The sequence below is a fragment of the Solanum pennellii genome, chromosome 7 (assembly GCF_001406875.1).
Source record: "Solanum pennellii chromosome 7, SPENNV200".
Classification (NCBI taxonomy): domain Eukaryota; kingdom Viridiplantae; phylum Streptophyta; class Magnoliopsida; order Solanales; family Solanaceae; genus Solanum; species Solanum pennellii.
The window spans coordinates 58,430,031-58,437,546 of NC_028643.1; the positions used below are offsets into that span (position 1 = coordinate 58,430,031).

The 7,516-nt window shown below is 36.0% G+C and overlaps 1 long non-coding RNA gene across 1 annotated transcript; it reads left to right on the forward strand.

The window, feature by feature from the left end:
• The first annotated feature begins 3,680 nt into the window (after positions 1 to 3,680).
• LOC107024380 lies at positions 3,681 to 6,127 on the forward strand. The gene is made up of 2 exons (XR_003579549.1): positions 3,681 to 4,488; positions 5,675 to 6,127. It is a non-coding gene; the product is annotated as an uncharacterized LOC107024380 (long non-coding RNA).
• Positions 6,128 to 7,516: the final 1,389 nt, after the last annotated feature.

Below are 7,516 nucleotides of genomic sequence, written 5' to 3' on the forward strand. Positions count from 1 at the left end.
CGATCTACTAAGTTACAGTGGAAAGATAAGCAAGACTGTTAACTGTGAGAGAAATTTTGAGGATGGCCATAAAATTTTAGCATGGGTTTATCTACAAGTCCGGAGTGACTCCAAAAACTCCCCAATGAATAATCAGATAAACCTCCAAGCTTCAGACTCAAAGAAGTTTGTTAAGCCTGATATGATATGACTTAGCAGTGACCTTTTTCATATACTATTTCTTGAAAATTTATTTCTCTTAAATTTTTCCTTTTACGTTTTATTTGTTTTGGCATAAAATATTTTGTCTTATCTATCAAGAGTCGGGAGATCGAGAAATCAACTATAGATAGCAGGAGAAGGAGCAGACAACTGAAGAAATCGACACAGATCAATTCATTTTTAAAACTAACAATTATTATGTGGATGCAGGTTTATAGCTTTGCTATGAAATCAGCAAATTCTTCCGATGGATGAATATGGAGAAGTCAAAGGAGGAAAAAAACTATCCAAAAATCAATAGTTTTCCTAGAAGCAGGAATCATTATATATCGCTTATGTCGGAGACTTGGGAATATGAATTTTTTATTTCAATCAATTTCCAACAACATGAAATTTATAAAGAACGTCCAGCTAGATTCGAAGGTGAATCAAGCGAAATATCAAAAAGAGTTTCGGTTTCCGTAAAGGACGTCATTTGCACCATAATGTCGGATATGATATTATGCATAACCCAGAGGGGTCAGTTATTTTATTGTCGATCAAGACGATATACAATCTGGAAGTAGTCTTTTTACCGTTATCATCATGATTATCCAGAAAGAAACCAGAAGATCATTATGTTGCTCGATTGAAGCACTATTTTCATTTAGTACCAAGGATGACATCAAGAGTTAATATCTGTGCATCACAGGAAGATATTCATGTCCTGCGGAAGATCATACATCGCTAGTAAATATCCATGCATCGCGAGTCAATATCCATGCATCGCGAAAGATCATGCATCGCGAGTCAATATCCATGAATCCGGAAAATCATGAATCACAAGTCAATATTCATGCATCGCGAGTTAATATTCAAGCATCGCGAGAAGATTTCATACCTCGCATAAATTTATGCATTGCGAGAAGATTTCATACCTCACGAGAAGATTTCATACCTCGTAGAATATTATGCATCGCGAGAAGATTTTATATCTCGCAGAAATTTATGCATCACAAGAAGATTCCATGCCTTTTTGAAATTTATGCATCACGAGAAGATTTCATACCTCGTGAGAAGATTTCATACCTCGCAGAAATTTTTGCATCGCGAGAAGATTTCATACCTCGCAGAAATTTATGCACCACGAGAAGATTCCATGCCTCATTGAAATTTATGCATCGCGAGAGGATTTCATGCCTCGTAAAAAAGTTATGCATCGTGAGAATATTTCATACCTCGCAGAAATTTATGCATTGCGGGAAAATATTAATGCCCCGCAAGAAGTCATGCACTGCCAGAAAAGGAAATCGTGCATCCCAAGAGAAATATTTATCCATCGGCATCAACTGCATTCTTTTATTTTGATAAAAGTAAACATCAAGAAGAGCATATAAGACGACATCAAGAGAAATACTAGCACACCTCATCAACTTTCATTTATGTTGACATCAAATGAAGAATACATTGAAGATTATATTGCCAACACAAGACATAAGCTTTATTTGCTTTACGTCAAACCAATCGAGTTGGCGTCAAATGTCGAGGAGAACAATTAAGTGTCGACATGGTAAAAGACACTGTCTCCCATATTAATTGCATTTTTATGCTGACGAGTTTTATCTCAATCTTTTTTTAGAGCATTCGAAAGGATGAATTCTCTAAAAGATACCACAGGTGCGGACGACATCAAAATGGATGCAGCACAACGTGGAAATTTTTTTAAGCAGCGAACTGGGACATAGTCCAGAGAGGATTGTAAAAGTCTTAGGACGCGAGCAGAGGAGTGACTTCCACCACAATCAAACCAAACCCCTATCGCAAGGCATGTGGTTTTTTCTTTGGGTTTTGTCAGTTTTGGTTTCGCATCCGGGAAACCTTGATATCTGTCGGAAGCAAGCTTCCAATCTGAGTGATAATGCGCCAAGAGCCCTGAAAATTATATCCGTGTAAACTCTTAATTATGGGTGTGAAGCGCCACATTCACGGCTAAGAGGTTACAAGCCTCCTTTTCATATTCGTTTAATTTTGCCACTTGTCCAGAGCCAAAGGTTATCTAGCATAATAGATTTCCTTTTCAACCGATCGAGTCGAACTACAAATAGCATGATTCCTAAGCTATAAGTATATGTAGGCGAGCTCGGTGATGAAAACTCGGCTGTATTCCAACATTCACTCTTAAATCTTATTCCTGAGCATTTCGGTCCCTTCATAATTTGGTATCGAAATGACCCTTGAATTCTTTCAAGTCGTGCGCTAAATCAAGCATGTAGAACTACAAGTGGTTTGAATTCTCATACAACCTGAGATATGTAGGATACCCATTTCCAGGGCTCGGCCATAATTCCTAAAGTCCATACCAAATATTGTCAGAAAAATTAATTTGTGGTCGGTCAAAATCGAATTGGTCAATTTCATTTTTCTTGAACTTCTTGCATCAGTCCGAGTCAAAAAAGGGACCGTTGACACCCAATTTTGACCTCTCCCGATGTAAATCAATTAACGAGCTTCTCAAATTCTAAACTATTTGAAATAAATAGATTTATGAAGTTAAAAAATTTACACAAAATAAAATGGTTTACTTTTATAATTTTTACGAAATATATGATTTACGTAATTTTATATGCAATTAGCACATTTTATATACATTTCAAAAAATCATCTCAAAAGATTTTAGTAGATAATTTATTAAATTGGTTTATTTTAATTTATGATTTTATTTTTGTTTTGAATCACTAGTTTGTAATTAAATTAATGATTTAATTTTTTATTTTTGTTTTGTTAAAATTAAGATGCCCATTAGTTAATTATACTAACTCATCTCATCTAATTTTAGCCGATTTCAACTCAATTTGGCTGATTTAGTTTCACTTGGCTATGCCAAGACCGAATGTGGGCCTTTGTAATTTTCTTTTAGCACCCGGGTCTTGCCAAATCTCAGGCCCAAAGATTTAACTTAATGTTAGGACCGGAAATAAGCAGGTGTAAATACGGAAGCTAGCAAAGCAAACCTCAAAAGACTACGAGTAAGAAGACAACGAGAAATATACCAAAAGACACAAAGATTTAACGTTGTTCGGTCAATCGACCTACGTCCACAAAGGAGATGAGCAATCCACTATAAATATGAGAGTACAAAATACAGAGAGAAGCAACCTCAACCAATTCACTCGGAATACATGGGAGGTTCACACAAGTGATAACATATCAAGCTTGTGACCCACAAATTCTCCCTCTAACCAAAACTCTCAAAACCCTTAAGACTACATTGTGAATGCTGATTAAGTTAGAAGGAACATGTCTCTATTTATAGAGTCCTAAACCTTTTCCTACCAGAAAAAGGATTATTCAATCCAAAACCTTTTCCTAAGAGGAAAACCTATTTATGGTAAGAAATCAGGACAAATAAAACCCAACACTTAAAACCCAGTCAACCATAGAAAATTTCAACCCAATTTCCCCAAATCACCCTAGCCCATGCCTTTTCAGTTGACCCGGCCCAAACCCTTCTCTTCCTTAGCAGAGAGTCCAGAACAACCTGCTGTTCCAAGACTTTTCCCAAAGTTCCAAACGCGGACAACAACAAGGAAGAACGACACACGTGAGTAGCAAACGCGAAGGTCCCATTGATGGTGTTACATGGGAGGTATTCACAAAACCATCCACGCGTGATCCGCACGTCCCAACGTCTTCTTCCTCTATCCCATTCTGCTTTGGACAGTACTTTCGGCTGCAGCTTTTGTGCGTTTCCAGCTACTTGCTTCGTCCCCCTTAGCGCGAGATCATGCCACATCGATACCACGCACGGGAGATCAATCTTAATCGTCCATTCCGCTTTCCCTTTTCAGAATAGAGTTAGAATTTCAGAAAAAGGTTGTTTATCCAATTTAGTGAAAGTTTTTTTTTTTGAGAATTTGAATTGGAAGAGATTCCCTCTCTCATCAATTAATGATCCGTTTCCCCCAATTCAAACCCTAAATTCCTCTCTATATAAACTCTTTATCATCATTTTGGAGAGGGGGGGGGGGGGCAGTTGAGATACGAAAAAATAAAAGGGAAAAAATTTTCTTTAAAAGCATCAGAAATATTGATAATTTTTTTCAGAAATAGTGAGCTAAAAAGTTGAGTGAAATACTAATTGTTAAGAAGAGGAAACCATTTAAATCCGAAGTTCTTGGAGATATTCCTTTAATCTCAGTTTGGTTCACTCTATTTCATTCATCCAAGTCTCTTGGTGTCATTCTTAGGGTGCGGAAGTCGGTACTCTTTCAGGCTCACTATTGTCCTTGTTCTTCTGCCCCTCTGAAGGTAATCTTCCATTTCCCTTTAAGTATCCCTTGCTCTTAATATGTTGTTAATGAGAGTGTAGAGTCATCTACATGATAGAGTGGGTGATCTATTTTTTTCTATCTTCGGACTCGTCGCTGGTAATTGTGTAGTAATAGAATCTGTTTTTTAAGCTATTATCGTTGCTTATTTCCGTTTTCAAAATGATTTGGTGTCTATCTAGCTTACATTGTTGTTTCGTGTTTCTTCGAGCTAATGGCTATTATGCTTGCCTTAAGATTGGACTTTTCATTTGTTAAACATCATGCTTCTAGTCCATCTCTGTTTAGCTAAATATTTTCTCGTTTTGCTATATATCCTTAAGCGTCAAAGAAGTCGTTTTACCCTCTCTCTATGGGTCCTATTTTATGGATTTCTGCCTTGCTCCGTGTGTGCGTTTAGCCATGACTATTTCGTTCTAAAAGGGGATTGAAACCTGCAGCAGGCTGCTTGTCCGGATGTCAAGTCGTTCAAATGTTTTTCCTTGTTCTGAAAATGAATCTCAAATGTGATGTAGGTTTAGTAAGGCTGACATGTTTAGTTTATCGAGTATGTTAATATTTTCCTCTAAATGACTCGACTATTTGTTGTGTTCAAAGAGCATGCCCCTTAACATAATGAACTAGCATCACCAAGCTCTTCACTTATGGAGTTAGTTCGATTTCCTTATTCCGATAATTTCACTTAAAGTACGCGTGCAAGTTGCTTCTACATGAAACTCTATGATTGCCATTTATTAATTTAGTTTGTTTTTGTTTCCCATATAGCCACTGTTCATTTTTTTGCCTAATTTTTTTTGGTTTTATGCTTTCTTCTTTCATTGTTTTGTTTGTTTCTCGAAAGACCTTTTGTTATGTTTTCGTCTTGATTTGTTCCATTAGTTTTACTTTGATTCGGATACTAGTTCTCTCTTTTTTACCAATTTGTTGTATGAACCTCCTCCGAGTTCATAACAGAGTTCTTTAGTTGCATTCTCATATTCGAGCCATGAAGGCTCAAATCTCTTGTCGCCTTCGAGTCAGCCAGATTGCTGTTGTGTAGAGCACCAAAAAGCCAAAATAAGTGTTGATATGCTGTTGTATATAGCGATATATGGTCCAAAACACCATGATACGTGTGTGGAAATTGATATTACATGTGGAAATAAGGAAAACTCAAAGGTGTGCAGGTCGAATACAGCAGATACTGCTGGAAATTCATTTTTGCAGCCCCAAAGGGTCTAAAACGCAGTGATATATCAGCTGTATACACTGGTATACAGATGGAATATAGCACAGATGGGTGCGAAACGTGAAAATGCAGGTGAAACGTGCAGGGACATCGAATTCAAATAAAAGACAGGCTAGGGATTCCAAGAATCGGTAGTATACGTGATGTATACGTCAAATATACACTTGGTGTATATCATGGAAAATGGGGACAAAAAGGGCCTAAAGCTTAAAGAATTTTGGGCCCAAGTCCATTTGTGATAATTTTAGAATTAGGACAGGTGGTCCAAAAGCCTAATTTAATAGAATTTGGGTAATTGACACAAGTTCAAATACTCCCTCCTTTTCCCTCTTTATTTATGTATTATTAAATTAACTAACACTTTGGTTAAATTCTATTAATTTCCTATGGATAGCCATTTATATATATATATATATATATATATATTTTACTTATATTTTGTTACATAGTTTTTTATACAGGTTTTTGTCAACACTTAATATGTTCCCTTAGAATTATTTCTTTTAGTTACTTTCCCATAAATAATTAAATAAAAATGACAATGATAATAACTAAATAAAAGAACTTTATCTTTTAGTCAAAACATGAAAAATTATATGAAAATCATTTTTAGTCAAATCGCCGGTCAACCGCGAGTTAGCGGGCATTCCGAGGGCCTAACACCTTCTCGGAATGTATATTTGAACTTCGAACCCTTTTCAATCCGTTTTTAAATCTTTTGAAAAATAAATTTTAACTTTTCTTGATTTTTACTAAAAAATCAAGTGGCGGCTCTGTTAATTTGGAAGGTCAATTTTTCTTAAATCATAAGATTAATTTTTTTTGAAACTTAGTCATTTTCACTTTACATATATATTTTTAATAAAACCGAAACCCTTCATTACATTTTGGGATAAAAAATGCCCTGACTTTATCCTTAGAGACCACATATACCCTCAAGAGTTAACACCCATACTTTTATTGACTTGGCAAGCCACGTGAGACTAATCCTTTCACCTAAGCATTGCCAACTACGATTCACTACAAAAGAACTACAACAAGTCACACAGACTCAGTCGATCGACACTTTGATTTTATTTGAGAGAAAAATAAATGCAGAGAAGGAAAAATTTTCAGTGTTTGAAAAATCGAAAATTGACTTCCTTTTATAGCCATTTTCAGCAAGGAAAGTGTCTGTTCAGTGAAATCTGTTCAGACCCATTTTATCCAGAAAGTTGTGTCTTTTGGAAAAATAACAACTTTTCGGAAAATTGTGTCTGTTAGGAAAATAACGACTTTTTGGAAAGTAATGACTTTTCGAAAAGAGTAACAACTTTTCGGAATGTTACCGTTACCGGAAAATTTATAAGAGATAATATTAACAGGATTTATTTGATTTAACAAAAACTGATTAAATAAATTTTGTCCAAAAAATTTATCAATCAATCATTTGCCAAATCCAAATCCGAATCCGAAGCCGAAGCCGAAGCCGAAGCCGAAGCCGAAGCCGAGCGACGACGACGACGGCGCGAGGGGGCATCTTCTTCTTAGCTCTTTAAGAAGTAATGGAAGTGTTTCCTTATATAAGGACAACAATTTCCCTTTCTTTTGCCGATATGGGAGAAATGACTTTTCATTTGCACTTTGCAAATGACTTTTCATTTTCCCTCCAAAGTAGTTCCCTCACTTTTCATATTCTCTCTTTTCTTTTCCCATTCACACTTGCTAAAACCCAACAATCCCCCACATGAATGGGGAAGGCTATTGTTAAAACATATGCATGAAAAAACTTGTGTGTCTT